Source organism: Acinonyx jubatus, chromosome X, assembly GCF_027475565.1.
Source record: "Acinonyx jubatus isolate Ajub_Pintada_27869175 chromosome X, VMU_Ajub_asm_v1.0, whole genome shotgun sequence".
Lineage (NCBI taxonomy): Eukaryota > Metazoa > Chordata > Mammalia > Carnivora > Felidae > Acinonyx > Acinonyx jubatus.
This window is the reverse complement of record NC_069389.1, coordinates 7,859,123-7,883,455: the sequence shown is the minus strand read 5'-3', so window position 1 is coordinate 7,883,455 and position 24,333 is coordinate 7,859,123. Positions and strand designations below refer to the sequence as shown.

Here is a 24,333-nt window from a genome sequence, read left to right as displayed (position 1 = left end):
GTTGTAAAGAGGGGAGCAGTAGTCCGGGATCAGTGCCCCTTATAAAAGAGGCCCCAGAGACCTTCCTCTGTCCTTCTGCCGTGTGAGTTTATAGCGTCCAAGTAGTGGTACCTATTCGTATCCCTTTTTTCTTCAAGAGATAAACTTGAAATTATTATTGAAAATAGCTTTGTTGCCTAGTTTTTAGAAATCTCCTTATGGAAATAATGCTATAATTATTGATGGAGGACGTTCAGGAAAAAACTGACATTTATTGAACAGCTAGGATAAGCCAAGGGCTTGCCATACACTCTCTCATTTAGGATTTCAAACAATTATGAGGATAGGCCATTTTGCCTAATTTACAGATAAACAAACTGAACCTTTAATGACTTATTGTAGCAGTTCATTGGCTGTTCGATAGTGATTTCTTTTTTTTAGTTTTTTTATATTAAAAATTTTTTTTTTAATCTTTATTTATTTTTGAGAGAAGACAGCGTGTGAGCAGGGGAGGGGCAGAGAGAGAGAGGGAGGCACAGAATCTGAAGCAGGCTCCAGGCTCTGAACTGTCAGCACAGAGCCCGACACGGGGCTCGAACTCACGAACTGTGAGATCATGACCTGAGCCGAAGTCGGACACTCAACCGATTGAGCCACCCAGGCGCCCCAATAGTGATTTCTTTTTTATCTTTTTTTAAAAAATGTTTATTTTTGAGAGAGATAGAGAATGGGGAAGAGGCAGAGAGAGAGAGCGAGGTACAGAATCTGAAGCAGGGTCCAGGCTCTGTGCTGACAGCAGAGAGCCTGATGCGGGGCTCAGACTCATGAACCTTGAGATCGTGACCTGAGCCGAAGTCAGATGTTAACTGAGGCACCACCCAGGCACTCCAGTCTTTTTTTCTCTTTCATTAAGAGCAGAACCCAGAATTATCGTGGGTAGCAGGTAAAGTTATATGCTCAGGGAAGGAGGACTCAGTCTCGTGATATGAAATGTGACTGGACTTAAGTCGAACCTGATTATTCTACCTCTTTTCCAGTAACTGATTTGAGGGGTGGTCATGTGACATGGTTCTGGCCAATTAAATGAAAGGGGAAATTTGTGGGGAATGCTGTGAAAACCTATCCTCCCTGACAAAGTAGAGACCTGTACAAATAAAAGACCTCATTCCTTCTTACATTGGACTGCCATCTTGTAAGGGTGTGGTGCTTTGTTGGAGCAGAAGCAGCCATCTTGCAACCATGAGGAAAATGCCAAAGGAGAGCTGTAGGGGTTGTCCTGCCGGCCACTGTTCTGCTCCTGGATTTCTAGTTGTGTGCGTTAACAAATCTCTATCGTTGAAGCGACTTTTTGCTAGACCTCCTGTTACTTGCTATTAAAAGTATACATTCCGAGAACACACAGGTTTATCAGGTACCACAACAGGGACTAACCCCCAAGTCTGACTGGTGACAAGCAGCATCCTGGTTTGTTCTCTCTCTTTCTTAACCACCTGCCACTTGCCTTCCTTCCTTTTCTTTTATCAAAAGTCCACTTCGTCTACCATCAGCCTACAGAAATTGAAGTCCTCGAAAATGGCCAACAAAAATGAGAAGGTATTTGTAAACATTCTATTAAGTATAATATATTCTAGGCCAGATTGTGACAAGGAATGCTTCGTCAGTATTTTTCAGGTAACCTGGTATAGTTTAGGTATGCATGCAATAAACACATTCTACTTGAAGAAATCCAGATATTACACAAAGCCAACATTGTCCATGATTTACTCAATCCTGCTTTCCTTTCTAGAAGTAATCATCCATTGCCTCTCAGTAAGATACCTCCCTAGATTATCTTCTGTGCATTCATATATTTACATGCTCAGCTCCAGATGAATTTTAGAAAACAGCGTTCTGCTGCACGTACTGTTCTGTGACTTTTGTAACCTTCCCAGTATATCTTGTAGGTTTTTCCACATCAGTTAATTAGTTGTATTTTATTCTTATCATATGCAGCGCAGTGTTCCCTAGAAAGAGCATGGTGAGGTTTTATTCGCTTATCCCTTTGGCTAAAATTGTACCTGGCACATAATAGGTATTTGATAAACATTCGTTAAACAAATTTGTCTTTGAAATTCCTTAGAGTGTTCGTAATTTTTCCTTGTTTCAAACAACGTTTCTATTTCAATTTTAGAGTCAGTTTGTCATTTTGCCCAAAATCAATCCTATTGGGACTTTGATTAGAATTTTATTGGCGAGGATTGACATTTTTATAATATTGAGCTTTTTTTCCATGCATTTTTTTTTTGTATAAGTATTTCTGCAGGACAGATACCTCAGAGAGAAATCGATGATTCAAATGGGATATGAATTTTTAAGATTTAACAGTTCCTGCCAAAATTCCTTTCAATAAAGCTTCTACGATTTTCTGTACAGCAGTAGCATAGGACGGTGGCGATAATGGTGATGGTGGTGGTTCTGGTGGTGACAGCGATGGGGTGCAGTGATGACAGTGGTGGTGGTGGTCACGCTATATTGCAAAGAAGCCCAGGGCTTCTCTGTCCGAGTTCAGTTCAGCTCTGATTATCCTCAGATCCATGATCACCTCTCAGTTTTATGGCTTCTCACTTCGAGTGTGGAGAGAAATACTGACTCTTCAGCTCAACTCCATGTTAGGAAAATCAGGCTTGCCTGAGAGTATACATTTTGTAATCAACCGCCAAAAGATTGGGCCGGTCCTAGGTGAATGCTTGTGTTGCGAGGTTGGGTAGCGTTGAATTTCTTTTTAGGAGCAGGAACTCCCACAGTCTTGAACGGCTGTCATAAAATGCCTCAGCTAAACTCCTCAATGCCCCTGCTTCCTGATAAATACCCAGACTGCCGTGCGTATGTCCTGTACGTGCTGTTCACGTGGGTCCCTGAAGCTTGCAGGGAGTATGTCGCTGGCTTCCTCCGTTTAGACTTCATTTTCACATTTTCAGCTGGTTATGCAAAACCTAAAACTCCTAACCTTCATCTCACTGTGACTGGCTCATCCCCTTAAACTCGTAACACTATGGGCAGATTATGGACTGCTCTTGCTGCCATGTTGTGTGTTGCATGGACGTTTTAGTTGTTTGTGTTTCTTTGGCAAAGTATTTGTGTGCCCAAGGAGTAATGCCAGCGATCCGATTGGCGATGCACCAGATCAATTGCAGTAACTCTTGAATATCATATCACATTCAGTATTGGTATTTCTTCTTTTACATATAAAGTTTCATTCTGAATGAGAAAACACATGCTTAAATAAAATGGTTGGAGAGATTATGAATATTCCGAATTCTTTAGATTCAGTAATTCAAGTGTGTTTTTCTAAAGAAGGTCTGGAACTCTTGCAGAGAGATAATATTTTAACTTAAATTATTTTATTTTATTTTATTTTATTTTATTTTATTTTATTTTATTTTATTTATTTCATTTTATTTTTGAGAGAGACAGTGCACGAGCAGGGGAGGGGCAGAGAGAGAGGGAGACCCAGAATCCGAAGCAGGCTCCAGGCTCTGAGCTGTCAGCACAGAGCCCGATGCGGGGCTCGAACCCACGAACCATGACCCAAGAGGAAGTCAGACGCTTAACCGACTGAGCCACCCAGGCACCCCATTAACTTAAATTTTTAAAAAAATATTTAATGGGCTCCTGGGTGGCTCAGCTAGTTAAGCATCTGACTCTTGACCTCAGCTCAGGTCATGATCTCACAGTTTGTGAGTTCGAGCCCTGGCCCCCCATTGGGCTCTGTGCTGATGGTGCACAGTCTGCTTGAGATTCTGTCTCTCCCTCTCTCTCTGCCCCTCCCCGCTTGTGTGCACGCTCTCTTTCTCGCTCTGTCTCTCAAAATAAATTTAAAAATACTTAAAGAAAAGAAGATTTAAGACTCAAAATCTGTCCCCATGGAAGGCCAAATATACTATCATAATTTTACTATCTCTTGTAATGCTGTTGCCCAAAGGTCACTTTGGGGCAAAAATCTGTTTTCTTCTGTATCTGTCTGAGGAGCAACATTGTATCCATCAGTCACTGGGAAAGAGGCTGTTTTCCCCCACCTGACTATGGAAGTAGGCTCTTGCCCATTCCAGGGAGGGACTCAGCAACCTGCATTCTTCCTTCCTTCCCAGACCATCAGGCAGAGTGCTCCTGCTAACCAAGGTGAGCTGAAGTGTTGAGAGGTGTTGCATGTGGTCCATTGCTCTGGTCCCAGATGATTCTGGAAGGTCTGTTGCCTGCTCTGTGGGAGCTGCTGGTCAGTGGGAGTCCCACAAACTGATGATGTGAATACATCAGAGAAGATGCAGGATTTTGATTTAATACATTGATTTTGAGCTAATGAATGAAAATTAGAATGCCTTTCCAGGACGCTTAGATTCCGAGAACTATCCTTTGTCCGTTACTGGGACTCTAGCTTGCATGTTTTTGAACCTAAGGCAGTCGAATATTGAAGCCTGGACTGAGAATACACACACAGAGAGAGGTACCTTCTAGAAACAGAGTACATAACCACAGAGAAAATAAGACCTGGTCTTTACAGCTCAGTGTGGACCATGGACCAGCAAAACCCTATAATCTGGAAGCCTGTTAGGAATGCAGAATCTTGGGCTCCACTCCAGACCTACCGAATCAGAATCTGCATTTTAACAATACTCCTTGGTGATTCCTACGCACACTGAAGCACGAGAAGTCTGTGTTAGGCAGAATTTAGACTGGAAGGTGCGTATGTTCTCCTCTAGAGTCACCCCATCGCATCCTATCCCTCCCCGTCACTGTGCCCATAGTCGTTTCTGAGAGTTTCCAAGGAGCCTCGCAGGAAAGCCTTTGCACGGACTTGCATAGAGAAGTTAAGACCAGAAAGGGCAATAATGAGATAACTGAGCAGTTAATGGTAGAGTTCTAGCAAGCCACGTAGTTGATAAGCTCTGTGTGGTTAGAGCGGGAATCCCCAGTGCTTTAAGGGCTGACCCTGGACAATTACAGGCTGACACAGAGATTAGGGCAGTGACTCATCTGTAGGTTTTGGGTGACTCAGCAGTAGATAACTCTGGCTAGAGACAGATGGAAGGGTACGATCACTCATTAGGTGTGGGGTTGTGCCTTTTTTTTGTAGCAAGTCCTGTCGTGTCTGCACCTGACTGTTAAGTGCTATGAATAAGAGAAGTGCTGTGATTGGTTTCTGTTGACCTTGGGTGGCCTACAGGACCTGGCTTTTAACTCTTGTATCATGGACTGACACCGACTCATTCTCAGTGTTCAGAAATAATGATATTTGACCTGGTCTATTTTAAAAGGCAGTATAACTAAGCCACAATAAATTGCCCAAATCTTCTCTTCAGTTAAGTAACGGTTGCATGTGTTAACCATCCAAAACAAAACGTAGAACATTTCCATCATCCTGGAGAGTTCCCTTGTGCCCCTTTCTGGTTAATTCAACTACTGTCCTCTACTAGTTTGATTGTCATCGCCGTACATCATTTTGCCCATTTTTGAGCTTCATTTACTCAGCATAATGTTTTTTGCGAATCATCCATGTTGGTTATTACGTATCTCATCGTTTATAGCTCAGTAGGATTGTGTTGTGTGAACGTAACAAACTTTAGCCCCTTACCTGTTGATGAACATATAGGGAGTCTCCAGGTTTGAGCTTATTGATAAGAGTTCTTTGATCATTTGTGAACAAGTCTTTCTGTGGACACGTATTTTCATTCACCTTAGCTAATTACATAGGAGTGGAATTGGCTGGTTCTTAGGACAGACGTACATTTAACTATTATATTATATATAATATTATATATTATAACTGCCAAACAGCCCTTCAAAGTGGTTGTACTATTTTACACTCGGGCTAGAAATGTATGAGAATTCTAGCTGTGCCGTATCCTCGCCAATATTTGATGTCAGTCTCTCAAGTTCTGCTTTAATTTGCATTTCCTGGGTAACTAATGGCGTGGGACACTATTTCACGTACTTACTTGCTTCTCATATAATCTTCATTTGTGAAGGGTCTGTTCGGGCAGCTCTTTTGCTCAATTTTACTGAGGTTTTTTTGTTTGTTTGTTTTGTTTTGTTAACTGTCGATGTGTGGGAGCGTCACAGACGGATTCCTTTCGACTTATGTGCCAAGCCCCTTGCCTTCAGTATCTCAGCCCAGAGTGCCTCTGATGCCTTTTTCTCACTTCTGCTTATGGAGATGGCTGCCTTGCCCTTGGGAAAGGCCCTGGTCACCTCAGGAAAATCCTTCTTTGGCCCTGTCCCAGCCCTTTGACGTAATACCCCTGAACACTGGGTGACAAACCGTGGGAATGGTCTGACGGGTCTGTGCTGACTGACTCTGTGACTGAGCTCCTTGGCATTGTCTGTCTCGCCAGACCACGAGTGGCCATTGAACTCCCACTACAACCCTGGCTAGTTTCTCCTCATCCCTCTTGATCTGGATTTCCTCTTCCCCCATCATTCTGCTCTGAAAGAGAGGCTATAGCTCTCTCCTCACCTGCAAATTGTCCTCTGGACATTGGTTCATCTAGGTTGCTTTGCACTCCCCATTCTTGGATGGATTGTATACAACTTTGATTTTGTAGCTGCTCAGGCTTGTTTGGGTGGTGAGGGTGAGAATGATGCCCTCTTTTGACTTTTCTACACTCTCGCCAGAAGCCAAGTCCTGTCCATCCCCCCACCGACACACACACACTCCATTCCTTCATGCCATGTGCCAGAAATGCTCTCTGGACTAAAACCTAGAGACAGATACTGCTTTAGATGTAACAAGCCGAAGGGTTCATGGTAAACCAGCATGGAAACCCTGGAGTTAGTGGAAGACTCAAACTATATTATACTCTTATGTTAACAATCTAAAATTTTTTTTTTAACGTTTATTTATTTATGAGAGAGAGACAGAGTGCGAGCAGGGGAGGGGCAGAGAGAGAGAGAGGGTGTCACGGAATCCAAAGCGGGCTCCAGGCTCCGAGCTGTCAGCACAGAGCCCGACGCAGGGCTTGAACTCTTGGACTGCCAATCGTGACCTGAGCCAAAGTCGGACGCTTAACTGACTGAGCCACCTAGGCGCCCCTGTGTTAACAATTTAAAGGTTAAATTAGCATCTGGTAAAGCATGATAGCTGTCGACCCTGAGCACACTGCTAAACATCACTGTGACTCCGTTTCCTTGTCTACAGAAAGGGAATAAAAAGAACTTGCACCACAGGGTTACTAAAGGACTCAACAAATATACGTAAGGAGTTTAGAAGCATACTTCTAAGGCACATAGTATGCCTGATAAATGAAACACTAGCTGTTCTTAATAATATGTCTCTACTAACGACAGTAGTTATAGCATAAAAAGTTCCTTTATTAAGGACCTAGCTCTTCTCAGTCAATCCCTTCACGTGTTGATTAAACCTTAAGTCAAAGCTTTCTCTGGGGATTAGTAAGAGTTAGCAGATATTGCCAACCAACACTATAGTCAATATTCCAGTTCCATGAACCAATAGATCAGAAAATTGTGGCTTAAAAATGGTGCCTTTGGGGGTGCCTGGGTGGCTCAGTCAGTTTAGCATCCCACTTCGGCTCATGTCATGATCTCGTGGTTCGTGACTTTGAGCCCCACGTCAGGCTCTCTGCTGACAGCACGGAGCCTGCTTTGTACATCCTCTGTCTGCCTCTGTCTCTCAAAAGGGAACCCCTCTCCTGCTCTTGCTCTCTCTCTCTCTCTCTGCAAAACAAACATTAAAAAAATGGTGCCTATGGTTACAGTTAATATTATTTAGCAATATCTTTGCCCCCCCGCCTTTGGGTGGGATTGTACCTTCGTGCCCCCTTGACCTGGGGCAGGGCTATATGACTTACATCGGGCAATGAGATATGACTGAAATGCGTGACTTCTGGGCAAGTCTTTAAGAGCTTGTTTGCAGTGCAACATGCTTTCTTCACCCAGCCACCAGAACGAGGGATAGCCTCTGAATGAGGGTGATTTGGAGCAGAGTCATGGCAGGCCTATGATGGGCGTGTAGACTAAGCCAAAAAACAAATGTTTGCTTTAGAACACAGAGCATTTGAGGCCGCTGCTTACGTAAGCATCACTGAGCCCCCCTTGAGTGACTGCTACAGCACCTGCACGTTACGGTCCGGACTGTGCTTTGCTGTGGTTGGGCAGGACTGAGTCTAGCAGATGCACTGGCCAAGCAGAGAACTCCTAGAGACCAGAGGTTGGATGGAGGGGTAGCCAAAGGCATGCGTACCAGAGAGTGAGTTCAAACTGTATCTGAGACGAAGTGCCAAGTATTCAAGTGTCCAAATCTGTCCACAGTGCAGGTGTGGGACTGGCAGCAGGAAAACAGGAAACAGAGCTGAAAAGTCTGAAGCCGAGTAAAGGCAGGGATGGAGCAGGAACTAAGGAACAAGCCCTGGAACGAGATAAGAGGGTCTGTCCGTGAGGTTTCCTCGTGTAGCAAAGGGAGAGCCAAAGCGCGGTCTTATTCGGTGCAGCTGTTTGGTGGGCCGTCTGGCTGAAAGTCGCAAGGTCAAGTCAGCAACTCCCTGGGGCAGTTTCTCTTTGGACGTATCAGTCTTCACACTAGCAAGATTCCTTGGTACCCCAAGGTGTGAAGGACATCACCGAAATTCACTGCATTCCGAACTTTTGTGCTCGTTCTCTTTCTTACGCCGAGAATCTCCCAATCCAGATTTAAAGACGGCTCGCTCTCTGATTAGCTTGAGGATCCTACTTGCTCTGCCAGAATCACTGCTGAAACATCAAAACACATATTTTGGCTCCCCTTTAAGGTACCATGTCATGTAAATCATATAAAATGTTACCAATACAGAATTGTCCGTGTATGTTTTTAATTGGGTCAGCAATGTTAACACAGCGGCGGCTAAGCAGAGCATTTAAAAGTTTTTTTCCAATCCTTTTGGAATTCAGCTCATGGGCTTAACAGACATGTATTGACATAACTAACTTGTTCAACATGTCTTTCTGTAAGTTATAAGTGAGGAGAAAGTAAAGCTTTGCATTAAACTAACAGACGAGATTTTTGTATTAGGGATAATATACTAATATGATACATGCTAATAGGATACATGTCCCAAAGTGCAGTATCATCATTTAATGCAAAGTTCCCTCCTACTTGGAACTGAGGATTATTTTACAGAAAACATAAATAATGTGGAGGCTTTCTGGGAACTCAGGAATAACTTGGGTTGTGAAATAATTTACCATGTACCATCGGCCATGTGCAACATTCTCTTGTTGAAGGTGATCATCAGGATTCTGGGGTGGAGAACGGATAATTCCTGTTATGATGACCAGGGACCAAAAGCTTGTTTTTGTTTCCACTTGTCCCCTTGATAAGCTACAAAGGTAGAATATGGTTGCATGGGTCTGTTTCTACTTGCGGCTGTAGACTTGTTTCACGTTATTACTTACTGGTTAAAGTCGTCTGATTTCTTTAGACCGTTGACCTACTACATAGACCATAATAGGTCAACGGTCTAAAGAAATAGACCATCTGAATCAGAATCATCTGGAGTATCTGCACAGAGCAGATGTTTAAGAAATGTTTGTCGCGGGGCGCCCGGGGGGCTCAGTCAGTTAAATGTCTGCCTCTTGATTTCGACTCAGGTCGTGGTCTCAAGGTCATGAGATGGAGTCCCACCTCAGGCCCCACACTCAGTGTGAAGCCTGTGCCTGGGATTCTCTCTCTTCCTCGCCCATGCGTGCTCGTGCCAGTTCTAAATAAATAAATAAGTTTGTTGAAAGTGATTTTATAAGTACACTTAAAAAGTTTGAAATCTACGTTGTCGGAAAGCTGACAAGAACCCTTCTGGGAGCACCCGGGTGGCTCAGTTGGTTAAGTGTCCAGCTTAGGCTCAGGTGATGATCTCGCAGTTTGTGAGTTTGAGTCCCGTGTCAGGCTTCGCACTTGCAGTGCAGAGCATGCTTGGGATTCTCTCTCTCTCTCTCTCTCTCTCTCTCTCTCTCTCTCCCTCCCTCCCCCTCCCTGCTTGTTTGTTTTCTCTTTCTCTCTCTCAAAATAAATAAATGCACTTTAAAAAAAGTTTTTAAAAAAAGAACCCTTGTGTAAGAAGAAATTCAAAACAATCAGAAACATTTGAATAGTTTGTAATGTATGTATGTAAGATATGTATTACGTTAAACATATAAATATATAAATACGGGAAATATCTCTAAAGAAACATTAGCAAATAATGTTGTGTTGTTTAGAGGAAGATTTTACAAGAAGGATAGATTCAAGGAGAAGAGCTGCCTTAACTTATTTTATTGTTTCTTTGCTAAAGGTATTTACTCAGGACATCAGAAGTAAAGCTTTAAAGTCAAATGTCTGGAGAAATTTAAATATATGTGAAAGCATGTGTCTAAACTTTAGAAGCATGTTGACAGAAATAAATCACTTTTAGAGAGAATTCCCAGGACCTAGTCCCTTTTAGGAAGGCTCTCCTGGTCCTTGCGCAAATACACGGTCCTTTAAAGCACTAACGCACGTAATTTATGGGTTTATGTCTGTGTGCCTCTGTTTATTTTTGGCATAAAAATCCTCGCTTATAAGAGGGGCAGTTAAGTATGGTCCTACATAACTATGATCCCTTTTGCCTGACCTAAGAGTTTGTACTTAAGGAACATAAACTAAAGTCAAAGGTAATTCAGTTAACATTCTGAACACACAAAGGTATGCTTGCTTCCCTTCTTTAAGGCACAAAGCAGTACTATTAAATTACAGTAGTCGTGACACCATGTGTACACATTCCTTAAAATTTCATGAATTGCAGGGCCAAGCTCTCGTTCGTGATGTTGGTCTGTCTCTGGAGAATCAACTGAAATAGACATTTTGCGTAGGGCCTAACTTTTTTTTTTTTTAAGCTCATTTATTTATTTTGAGAGAGCGCACACGCAAGTGAGGAGGGGCAGAGAGAGAGCGGGAGAGAGAGAATCCCAAGCGGGCCCCACGCCATCAGCACCGAGCCAGAGGTGAGGCTCAATGAGATCATGACCTCAGCCGAAATCCAGAGTCAGACACTTAACCAACTGAGCCCCCCAGGCGCCCGGGACCGTACTTTCAATAAAGAAAACTACACCAAAGAGAATACCGTGAGTCTCAGCTTAAACGCACTTCCCCAGGCCATCCCGGCTTTCAACTCCCTTCCTCTGCCCTCCTGAAGCCTCTGGAATTTCTTCTGTTGGAACAAGTGTCACACTTGATTGTGACTCCCCGTGTAGTCATCTATTTCAGTAAATTACAAGCTCTGTGAGGGTAGGGACTGTGCTCGTCTTCTTTGCCTCAGAATCCTTGGATTCCAGCCCAGGATTATAATTTCAAATCATAAGGAATTCATCACAACTCTAATATTAGAGCAGTTCTCGAGCCAAGGTGCGAACCAACACTAACACACTAATATGCTGTCTGCCTCGTGCAGGAACATTGACGTCTCTCAAGGAAAATTCCCCAAGGTGGTATATCCCAACAGGCTTTAACTAGTGAGAAGAGTAAAAATGTTATAAACTTCTCCTTGAACTAAGGGTACCAAGTTAAATTTCTTCTCTTGACTTTGAGTAAAACGCTGGTAACGACAGTTCCAAATACTTTTATGTTAGGCATGCTTTAGACCTGTTCATATGGAATTACACGTAACTGTGGTATGAACTGTGACAGGAGAATCTGCACTTGTGTGGCTTCGGGTGTGGCCTTGTTTCTCTTAACTGTTAACATGTTAGGTGGCTTTTCATGTGTTTTTCTTATTTCTTTTCCTAATGCCTTATTTACAGGTTTTTCCCCATGATTGAAAAATCTGGTTTAGTTTAGGCTAGAAAAATGTGATATAGAAGAAAAATTACATGTGCCTCTCTGTGTGTATTTGTATGCATGTACATATGATGACGGATTACGAACTATTATGAACGATAAGAAAAATGGACCGTGTGGGAGTTCGTGAAGCGGAAGCTCATTCATGGCTCGATTGTGAAGGAAAGGTCATTGTCGGTTCAAATGAAATCTTTTCCCCCCAGCTTTATTGAGATATAATTGACATATAACATTGTGTAAGTTTAAGGTCACATGAAATCTTGTCTTCATTGTAAATGTTAAAAATGAGTAGTGTTGAACGGACCCAGCCCCTGTTATGAAAATAGTAGAAATAAATGGAATTCTCCTTGCAGAAATAAAAAAAAATATATTCATGTAATTATGGCCACTGAGAAATTTGGCATGAAATCTCACATGAGAAATATAAACTTTAAAAATATATGTATGCACAGAAATGATGATAGGTGAAATGGTAATAATCTGGGGTAAGAGAGGGGGTGGAAAAGTGGGCGGGGTGTGGAGGACATAAGGCCCTGAGTTGATAGCTGCTGAAACTCAGTGATGGGTACTCGGTGGCTCGTTATATATTCCGACTTTTGCATATGTTTGAACGTTTCCATGTAACAATGTTTTTACAAAGAAAAAAAGAAATCCTATGTAGAAGTAGAAACATCCTTAAGCCGATGAAACTTAAGCTTGAGGACCCACCACTGAACGGGTCCCTCCTGGAACGGTGGGAATAGCCCCTGTGGTGTTTTCAAATGTTTACGTGGTTTTATTTTGGAAAATTTGCAAAAATGAGATAATTGAACCACAGTGGGCGAGGACTGCTGTCTCTTCCCGTTTCAAAATCCCCTCCATTACACTTCCCTTCGTGGTGAAGGTGTCTGAGAGGCTGTGGGCTTTCGAGGGGTCTAGCTAAGAGAAAGTCGAGTTGAGGATGCAAATAGTCAACTTTCGATACCTTTACATACGGATGAAGGATACAGCTTTCAAACTCCCAGCAGAGACATGCGCTTTGACCCCCGCCCCCATGGTTGTTGGTGGAAATACTGATTTACTATCAGCCTCTTCTACGTACATTGGCACTGGTCCGTTGTGCTGATGGAGGAGTGGCTTTCAGGAAGATTTCTTCTCTCCAGGCTGCTGACTCTGTATGGTGACTTGAGGCACAGGACCACAGATTGTATTGCAGTACGAGTGTGCCCCAGGGCACCTGGCACAAAAGTATGTAGGTAGGAGGGGAAAAACAAGGCTTGAAATGTGTGAAGCCAGAAGCCGGTCTATGAACAGTTTTCCCAACCAGCAGATGTGGAAAGTTACATGCTTCAGATTTGGTTCTCATTGGTGACTGGTTAAACTAGGAATCCTTCCCAGTCAGAAGTATGCTCAGTAATGCTGCAAATATCATTATAAATGCATCACACTTTTTTGCATTTTTACAGACATCAAGAGAAGTATAGTTTATCAAAAGGTTGCGTTGATAGTTGCACAGACCTCTACTCCTAGAAGCATACACTTGAGTTTGACTCCATGTAGCTGCTTAAATATCCATTCATTGTATATTAGCTTGTCTAATGCCGTGTTTTCCCTGAAGTGGTGTGGGATTCCAAATCTGAAGAGGCACAAAACTGCCTCTGATGCAACAAAATGACCCAAAGCATGCCTGTGCGCGTGCAAAGACACACACACACGCGCGCGCGCGCGTGCGGTGTGGACCGAACCAGTATGGAAGTTAGAAGCGCTCAGACATTAGTAAGTGGATGAAAATGTTGCAGTCTAGTGAATACTTCTGTGAACTGAAAGATTTTTGGAAGCCCCCTTCCACAGTGACTTAAAATACGTAATGTGCTCCTTGAGGATAAAATTTAAAATAAAATGAAATCAGATGCGTTTGTAGGTTTGAAACCAAAGTTTCTTACTACTTTAAATTTGAGCCCTTTGTGAAGATGGTTTCAAAGATAACAATCTAAGTCTCTTTTAGAAATAGAGTCCCTCCAGAGAACTGAAGTGTAGCCAAATCCCTCAACATAGAATAGAATAGTCACTTAAAAGAGAAAAGCAAATCATCCTGTTTGACTTGGGTTATTTTCTCTTCTAAATATGGAATCTAGAAAGCAAGGCAACAGTGAGTTAGTATTCATCACGTTTTGTTTATCTTGGCTTTTCAGATGCCCATTTCTTAAATTCCTGGTTTCTCTAAATTCTATATTTACCCAGGCAGCCTTATGTCTTTTCCAAGTTGTCACGTTAGTGTGAAAATCCTAGTCCATTCTCCTTAAGTTTTCCTTCTTCCTTCGCAGACATTGTGAATCATTTTTTTCTAAGAGCCTGTTTATGCAGAGCTTGCCGGCAGGCTATTTTGTTTTTGAAACAAAACTTAAGCACATTAACGCACAATCAATGATGTGTATAATGTGTTCGGGTGAGTGCAATTACATGATCCGTTTATATCTTCCATAGCTAAATGCGGGACGGCAGTTGATTCCTGGTTTGTAAGTGGTTACGCCTTTGATTAAATTATCTCAGCTAGCGATGCCTATAATGGCGTAGAAGTCTTTTCTTTTTTCCTGAATTTTCTAGGATATTGTTATTATGTAGAGGGCCTCTCTGAGACAGGGTTCCTCAAATAGCGAGGAGTTTTCTCACAAATGTAGCTCTTAGAGCTGCATTCAAATGTAGCTGCAGCCAGTGTATTAAGGTAAGCAACACGCTGCAGTGACAGGTGGCCCGCAGATCTCCATGGCATAACCCAAACATGGTTGACACGGTGTGGGGACTGCATCCAGATATTCGGAGGCCCAGATTCCGTAAATGTTACGGCTTTACCCTTGCCTAAGGCCTTAGAATTTGATGGGATCGTGTGCCACCAAATGGTAGAAGAAGGAAGAAAGAATGCACGGACACCTGTGTAGGGCCAGGGGGTGGGTGGGGGGTGTGGATTTAGGAACCTGACCCGGTAGTGGCAGACATCACGGCCACCGACATGATGTAGGCAAGAATTCAGTCAGATGGCCTGGCGGGGTTGCAGGGGAGGCTGGGAAAGCTGTAACACGGAGCCCGGGGGGATAAGGAATGGAGTTTGGTAAGTTCATAGCATTGTCTCTGCCACCAGACAGGTCAACCTACTATGATTTCAGTGTCCCGTGCTTTGTAGATGTTGAGCAATATCCCTGGCTTCTGCCCACTGGACGCCAGTAGCTCACCCCCCCCCCCCCCCCCACCGCCCAGCTCTGACAACCAAAAAAATGTCCAGATCTTGCCAAATGTCCGCTGGGGGTCTAAGTCCTTCCCAGTTGAGAACAACTTGGCTGGAAACCTTAGCAATAGGCAACACTTGCCGTGATAGCAGCTTCTCTATGAGCAGAGGACATTACTTTTGTGAGGTGAAAAAGTTAGGAGTGTGTTTAATGCTGATGGAAGCCCAGATGCTCACTCTTTCTCCTGAGAATAATACACTTGTGGTGGGCGTTTTACTCTCTATTCTTGATGATCTGTCCACTTCGCAAAAGATCTCCACAGTTGAGATCTGGTATATGAACCTATTTTCCCCAAAGTTAATAGTTCAGCTTTCTCAAGTGTTTCTTATGGAATATATGGTCATGGAATAAAAAGATCATAGTTAATAATCATTTGTTTATTATTTTTTGGAAACTTTGACCAGCAGGGAAGTATGAGGATTTTTAGAAATCACCAGGGTACAGTGAAAGTTGCCAATAAAAATGTAAAATAATACAGATGTTGTTATGAAGCAGAAACATGTTATGTTTTAAATAAATCAGTATCCTTAACTATTAGCAAGAGAACTTGAGTTTTTAAAAAAGAACAATGGTATTATAATTTTATTATCTTTTTCCTACACATCTGGAATTTTGAAAACTTTTTGAATAAAAAAAAATCCCATTAGATTATTTAAGTCATTTTTTAGTTTAATTGTAGTTTTGAGAGTATATGGAAAAGATCTGTTTCAAATCTCTTCTCTTACAGAATCTTTTTAACATTTTCAAAGAATTTATCTGTGAGTTATTGCCTAATATATGTAGGCAAAATTCAGAGATGGTCTACAAAGTTTGTTTTAAAATCACACTTATTACTTTTCTTATATAACTATAAAATTTGAAAAAAGAAACAAATATAAAGAAAATTAATGTGATTTATAATATTTTATGTAAATTTTATAGCCGTTCTCTTTGCTTATATTTTAGTGACTCCCCAACTTTAATGTGCATAAGAATCATAGGGATAACTTGTTTATAAACCATGTTCTACATTCACTACAAAAGAAGGGTACAGGATGGGGCCTGGGAAGCAGCATTTTAACAGATACTCCAGATGAATCTGATTCAGATGATCTATAAAAAACACTTGGGAAAATCTGATATACATTCTTATGTTGCCATAATATCAGTAACATACATTGACTGGTTAGGGGAGGGAACAAACTATGGATTTTTACCCTTGCTTTGTTTATTTTAAAGAACCCCACCCCTTGTAAATATCAATTCTTGTTACAACAGTTAGCTTCTCTTTAAAGACGTAACATTCATTTTAGTCTTTCAGTAGCCTTTTGGCTTATTTTCCATGAAGTGATAATCACTCAGTGTTTTTTGCCTTATGCTGTTTGGAACAATAACACGATTAATCCATTTAAAATTTCATAATCTCCTTTGAACAACTAGAACACTTGTATTTCTCTCGAGATGTGCTAACTCTAGGCAGGAGGTAATGGGGGTGGGGGGGTGGGGGTGGGAGTGTGAAACACAATGTCAGTGGGTAAGGAGAGGAGTGGCACAGACCTGGATGAATTGGTGAAGGGAGGGGGGGTTGGAAATCTGTAATAGTTAGCACCTGTTAAGGTGCAAGGGTGAATGAGAAGGAGATGTCTAGGTGACCTCAAGTTTGCGAGTCTGAGCAGCAAAGAGGAGCTGTATTGGGGAACTTGGGGTTATGGGAGCAGGGAACATAAAGAGGGAAGTATGATGCAAGGTTTCAGGGGTCAGTGGATCATCTGTTAGAGATGTGTACAAGCAGTTTAGAAATTGTTAGCCATGCTTAAGAAGTCAATCAAGGATCGACATAGAAAAGTAGGAGCCAAAGAAGTGAATGGACTAACCAAAAGAGAGTAAATATTAAAAGAAGGCCAAAAACTAAGCTCTGAAGTATGACTTTGTTTAGAAGACTTGGGAGGGAAAAAAAAAGGAATAAAACAGATAAGAAATAGAAAGGAAGTAGGAACACCAGAAAAAACAACAACAACAACAACAAAACTCAACCTGTTCTGAAATCAAGACATCACATTGGGAAAGAAGATGTGTCCAGCAGGGGCAAACCCTGTAGAACCTAAAGAAGAAAAGGTTGAAACAAGTTGTTGAGCATGGTGGCCAGATTTCACGGGTGACCTGTGATGGAAGGTCGGTTATTTATGTAGATTTCAATTATTGAAAAGCCAGGAGCTTACAAGAGGAAAAACTCAAAATCACAGCAAAAATGAGATTCCTCTGTCTACTCATCATGGGTTCCTTATTTTGTTGTTGATTTCTGCCAGAAGGATAAGGATTCCCCTGCATTTGTCCCTTGATGACCCCTTCAGTTTAGTATTCCTGGTGCTTCTCCGTGACCCTCATCTGAAGCTCTCTCAGCTAGGTGGGACAACTTCAGTGCCAGTGAATTGGTTCAGCGGGCAGTTCATGCCCAAGGTGGCTTGTCCTCTACCGACTGACCTCCTGATGGGGTATGGGGCCAGGAAATGGGAGAGGAGTTGAACTCATCTTCTATAACCCTTTCATTTAGCGTCTACAGTACAATAGCTGTTCCCTTTTGCTTAGCTAATCCTACCTCAAATATTAAAACCAGCCGATTCAACTTATCAGATCCCTGAAACAACTTAATCAGATGATAGAATTCAAAAATTTGGAAAAGGCACACGGTGGGGGTTGATATGTACCTGCTTCCATTCTTTTCTAGGGTTCAAAGCACATTTTAAAGAAACCAGTTAATTTTCTTCAGTGAGTCCTGTTTCACTGTAGTAGCTTCTCTACTGGGAACTATTTCTAGTATGGCAATATGGCCATGACCCTTTACTTCGCTTTGAAAAGGCAAGTAACCCGGAAGGTGCAGAGTTGAATTTGAGCCCTGTTTGGTCTGACTCCATTGCCAATAATATTTTTACCATACTATGCTACCTTGACAAGTCATTTTTCTCTTTAAATTTTGCTTTATATGAGTGGATAGTTGCCATACTTTCTTTTTTGCTGCCTCCTATAGTACATAAATACAATTCAGAAATAATGGGCGCCTGGGTGGTTCAGTCAGTTAAGTGGCCGATTTTGGCTCAGGTCGTGATCTCACAGTTGGTGAATTCGAAACCCGTGCTGTGTTCTGTGCAGACAACTCAGAGCCTGGAGTCTGCTTCGGATTCTGTGTCTCCCTCTCTCTCTGCCCCTACCCTACTTGTGCTCTGTCTCTCTGTGTCTCTTAAAACTGAATAAACGTTAAATAAATAAATAAATAAATAAATAAATAAATAAATAAAACCAAGAAAACAAAATTGATTATGTATGACCCAAATGCTTAGGAATGAAAAATTTAGCCTTATACTTATTCATAATGCATTAGCATCCAAGAACAAGTCCTAGTTTTCTAATGTACCTCTTGATGAGCTAAAAAAGGACCATAATGAGCTTATCTTCTGTAACACATCACTAATGTTTATAAATATTTTATATAAAGTCAATTCATGGAGTTAAACTTCCACAACCAGATTATGGGACCTGACAGATCCCATATTTTTAAGGCAAAGTTGAAAATGTCTCATTTAAAACCATCATAAGTTATTTATATGTAAGTTAAAAATTTTAAAGTCTCATTTTTGGCTTGTCCTCATTTTCAGAGAAGGAATGGGTTATTCTAGATACAATAACAAGTTGTAAGTATAGTTATATGAGATGTCAACTTATTGCCAGATATTAGGTTGTAGAATACCGTATAAAGCGTACTGGAGAACTGTGTATCTTATTTCTGGATATCAACACTCTGAAGCATGCTCTAGTGTGAGGCTGAGGACAGCAAGTCTAGGAAAGATGTGGGTTTGGTTCTGAATGGTGGCTATGTCCAAGGTAATGGGATCTGGCTGCTGGGTCTATGAGAAATGGCACCCATCACTCAAGGGACAAAGTTGGCAAGAGTTGGGAGAGGGTAGGGATCATGGGAGAGGTCCAGGCCTACCCAGAGGATAAGGATGAATGCTACAATAGGCATTATGGTGGCCAACAGTTGGGTAGCACTGTTTCCTCCTGGTGATAGGATGTGGTACTCCATGGCCACATTGTCTTAAGCTTGATGGCCTTCAGCCTACAACGACAGTCTCAGTTACAAAGGGCTGAGAAGGAGGAAAGCTGACAACTTCCAATCTGTTGGTCTTTAATCCTATAGTCCCATAACCTTAAGTACTTTATTTTTATGTGTGTGTGCTTAAGCCTTTCAAAACTCAGCAAAGCATGGCTGATATGAGCACAGACTCTGGAGCCAGACTGCCTGGGTTCAGCTGTGGGCCCTTGGACAAGTTAATTGACCTCTCTGTGGTTTAGTTTCCTCATCTTTAGCTTGAGAACAAGAGTTTATACATCGTTAGTTTGTTATGAGGATTAAATGAGTTAATATTTGTAAAGCATTTTGAACCATGGCTGGTATAAAGGAAGAGTTCTCTACTACATTGCGAAAACTAAAAATAAAACTTCATCTAGCTTAGTGGATCCATTTATTCAAATTCTTAAGGGTGACCCCAGGAATCTGTATTTCTTTTTTTCTTTTAATATAATTCATTGTCAAATTGGCTAACATACAGTGTATAGAGTTTGGTCTTAGTTTTTGTGGTAGATTCCCGTGATTCATCGCTTACGTACAACACCCAGTGCTCATCCCAACAAGTGCCCTCCTCAATGCCCATCACCTCCCCTCCCCTCCCTCCCACCCCCCATCTACCCTCAGTTTGTTCTCTGTATTTAAGAGTCTCTTATGGTTTGCCTCCCTCCCTCTCTGTTTGTAACTATTTTTTCCCCTTCCCTTCCCCCATGGTCTTCTGTTAAGTTTCTCAAGATCCACATAGGAGTGAAAACATATGATATCTGTCTTTCTCAGACTGACTTATTTCACTCAGCATAATACCCTCCAGTTCCATCCACGTTGCTGCAAATGGCAAGATTTCATTCTTTCTCATTGCCAAGTAGTATTCCATTGTATATATAAACCACATCTTTATCCATTCATCAGTTGACGGACATTTAGGCTCTTTCCATAATTTGGCTGTTGTTGAAAGTGCTGCTATAAACATTGGGGTACATGTGCCCCTATGAATCACCACTCCTGTATCCTTGGATAAATTCCTAGTAGGAATCTGTATTTCTAACAAGTTTCCCAGGAAATTCTATTGGTCAAAGTCAGATTGAGGATTAAATAGGCCACGTCTCTGGTTCACAGTAGATTTGAGGTCATCATCAAATTATTTTCTGACTGATTTATTAAGAAAGACTCTCAGTACCTGGGACAAAGCTTGATTACTTATTTGGAACAAGAAAGAATATAAGCAAATCAGACTTTCTTCCTCTTTTAACTCTAGGTACAAATACATCACCTATGAATTATAGAAGCTTCTCTCAGGTAACTTTTTGGCATGTCATTTAGTAAGGCTAACCTGGAATTTGGTTTGGATTATCAAATGTTTACAATACAATATAAAGGAAATGCAGTTTGTTCCAAATGTTAGAAATCCTAAGGAGATTGCCCAGTTACTAAAGGAAAAAGAAACGCTGTGGTAAGCAATCACTAACTGTTCATGGGTGCATTTTTTAAAAGTATAGTCATGATAGAAAATCAAACAATAGAGTCTCCACAAAGACTTAGCCAAATGTAGCTGCCAAGACAGTAATGTTGCATTTTAGCAGTAACATGACTTATTCTTAGTTAAAACAAAAACAAAAACGTGATCTGGTCTTCTGTAAACGAGTTCAATGGAGCAGTAATGTACAAATGATTTATTTGAAGAGAAAACAGAAAATAATTTCGTACTCCTGTCATAAGTGTTTATGGGCTACCCTCATTTGGGCAAAGAAGTCCCAGCATATCTTTGGTAGATCATGTGCTAACAGAAACGGATTTACACTGAGACGTTCTTTTTTTGTCGTTGGCTTTGTTCGGTTTGGATGCCCTTGTTAGCAGTATCGTTTATTGTCAAGGTGATTGGCTCAGGTTAAGGACCCATTCCATGACCTTGAAGCAAAGCAGAGTTAACTGACGTCGCAGAGGATTCTGTTAGCACTTGTATCTCAACCACAAAACCAGATGGGCAAGGTAACCTAACTGAGAAATCAACTGTATCTTTTCTTGCCTGTGGGGTTTTAACACACACAAATTAAATTTTTTTTTCATTCTTCCTCCTCTTTTTAATGTAGGAAGCTAGGTGTGGCAGATTACATTTTCTGAGAATTGCCTCAGCACTATATCCAATGCCACACGTTCCTCCAGAAGCATGCTGTGCTCCTACCAAGAGGCAGACTCTGGTTCTCTTCCTTTGAACCTGAGTGGAACTTTGGGACTGGCTCACCAAATAGAACGCGGTAGAAATGCCACTGCATGATTTCTGAGGCCAGGTCATACGTAGTGTTATGCTTGTATCTGCTCTTTCTTTGGGACGCTCACCAAGCTGTGAAGAAGCCTCGGACACATGAGGACACCATGTGTTCATTCCTGACCGATAACATTAGCTGAGATTCCCTATTGGCAGCCAGTATCAGCCGCCAGAAATGTTAGTGTACTAGCTTCCAGATAATTCCACATCCCAGTCCTCATCCTGCGAGCAGCCCCAAATTGCAGCGTTTTGAGCAAACGAAGTGTCGTCGTTGCTTAAGGTGCAAAGTTTGGGGATGCCTTCTTAATCAGGATGAGAGAACCGTAACCTCAGGGCTTCCTGTTCTCATGGTGTGTATCGTTTTTCTTTTGCTTCCAGGGACAGATAGGAGGCCCTCATTTTCAAAAGTCAGGGAGAGCAAGATCAGAGCTCAAAGAGTTGAAGAAGTAAGGCATCAGCCCAGCCTCTAAGAGTACAATTCCTAAGCCCCATGGATGACATGAGGGGGTTCTGAGAGCAGTGGACTCCCAACTGGGCCGTGAAGAAGAGGCAGGCTTCTGACAGGGCTGGCAGCGTGCAGGCCTGTGGACCGAACGCTAAGCTCAGAGATCTTGGGAGTGGTAGTAATGGCTGTCATGATCCCTAGTGGGGTGTGGGGGGCAGGGAAGAGGGTGCCAGCAAAGCCAGCTGCCTTCAGATGGGCCATCAGAGGCAGAGCAAAGAGAGATGGCCGAGTTACAACCGTATGTATATAGATATATGAAAATTCTTCGTCGTTTGTTATGACATTATTTATCAACTGGCCGACTTGCTAGTTAATCCTTTTCTTACCAGTTTGAAATATCATGTTATCATATACCAAATATCTTTATGTATTTGGTTTTGCTGTTTTGTTCCATTAATATTTCTATAACTGCCAATGTGATTCCATGTTAGTAATTATATATTTATATTTCAATATCTTGTAGAGAAATGTCTCATCTTTATTTTTTTTCCCAGAAGTTTCTTGGCTTTCTCACAAGTGTATTCCTCCAAGCAGGCTCTCAAATCGTTTGGTGAGATTACCCCCCCCCCCAAGACCCACTGGGGCTTTGATTGTGATCGTCTTGCAGAAAAATAATGAATAATGGCAGATTGAATACACAAGTACCTCAGCTCCTCTTCCTCTCAGAATCCCATTAAATGAGGGTAAAGGAACGTCTAAAGACGATATAAATAGACAAGGACAAAGGACAAGATAGGAGACAACAGTGACAACATTTTGGAAGTTGGTAGGCAGATAGAGTTAAATGACTTAACAGACATGAGAAAGCCGAATCCTAAACTGGAAGTTGGGAAAGGGGAGAAATAGCCTAATGTACATTGCAGAATCCTCCAAAGGAGACGGATTTGGCAGGTGGAAGAATTGGTTGAAAATCTGTTTAAGAATTTAGTCCCTCATATCTCCATTCCAAATTTAGGCAGCTGAGCAAACATCTTTCCCCCATTCTGGCAGGACACCCGGGGCTTATTCTGTAAAGAGGATAAGCAGATGATCTTTGAACACAATACCAGGCCCAGCTAAGACAGAGAGACTAACTAGAAAACATGAGGATTAAGATAAACCTTATATATGGGACTTGAGATCTTTAGCCTTCTTCCCTCTTATGACTCAAGAATTTTGGCAGCCAGACATGTACCTTGTAGGCAAGAGGTCAGAAGCTTCTTTCTGGAAACCCAACTTCCAAGGGAAATGAGCACAAAATACTCAAAGCTGAGGTCTTCCAAATATTACCCTAGAGAGAAAAGCACTGCTGACAAGCATCCTCCCCAAGAGCTCCTACTCATCTTTTTAGTGCCCCATTCTTAAAAATGACCAGATGGCTAAGGACTGCCAGGCTTTTTTTTTTAAGTTGAAATACCAATACATACGGAAATGTAAAAATCTATAATAACCATTATTAATATCTTCAGAGAAGATATTGAGCTATGAAACAAGAAGTGGATACTGTAAAAAAGAAATATTCAGTGAACCCAAAACCTTAGAAATTAAAAATATGATAGCACAATCTGTTGGAAGATATACTCAAGGGAACCCCCTAGAAAGTAGAATAGAAACCAGAGAAGAAAATAAGAAACATAAGATTAAAAAAAAGAGACCCGTCTAGAATGTTCTAGAATACTTATGTTCTATGAATAGAGGATAGAGATAACAAAGTAAGGAAATCATCAATAAAATAATTCAAAAAAGATTTCCCAGAATTGAAGAGCATGAATGTCCTGATTGAAAGGGATTACTAAATGTCCAGAATAGTGGCTGAAGTAGGCCAATACCAAGTCACGTTATCAAGAAATGTCAGTAAGCCAGGGACAGAAAAGAGATTCTGCAAGCTCTCAGGGAGAAAAAAAAAAAAACAACCAGGTTCATACAAAGTATCAAGTGTTAGATGACATCAGCCTTAGCGATAGCAGAAGCTAGAAAGCAATGGAGAAATCACACTCAAAATTCTGAAGAAAAATGCCTTCAAACAGAGAATCCCATACTCAGTTCCTAAGAAACAAAACTTACTTCCCATGTAGCCCTTTTTAGGAAGCGGAGATGTGCTTCTACAAAATTATGGAGTTGATCAAGAAAGAAGAGACGTAGGGCTCAGGAAATAGGGACTCCAACCTGAGAGAAAAGCTAAGGGGATTCCCATGATGGTAATGAAGGGAGGTTTCTGGATGGCTTCTAGTTATTAGGTGTAGTAGTGGGCAGAATTCTTCTAAGGTGGTCCCTGGGATTCCCACCTCTTGATATACATATCCTGAATAATCCCCGCCCCTGAGTCTGGGCAGGACCTGTGAACACAACTGGGGAGCACTTCCATGATTAAATTATGTTGATAATGAAGGCAAGGGGACTTTGACGATGTAATTAAGGCCCCTCACCAGTTAATTC

At 41.6% G+C, this 24,333-nt stretch overlaps 1 protein-coding gene across 2 annotated transcripts in view; it reads left to right on the top strand.

The window, feature by feature from the left end:
* MID1 (midline 1) overlaps positions 1 to 24,333 on the top strand; it is a 579,948-nt gene that overhangs the window by 43,160 nt on the left and 512,455 nt on the right. Inside the window, exon 1 of one of the 2 annotated variants that reach the window (XM_053202057.1) lies at positions 16,784 to 17,202. The exons of the other annotated variant lie outside the window; for it this stretch is intronic. The gene's annotated coding sequence lies outside the window, so the exon portion shown is untranslated. Of the gene's footprint in view, positions 1 to 16,783; positions 17,203 to 24,333 lie in introns of those variants that run through there. 2 annotated transcript variants of the gene reach the window in all.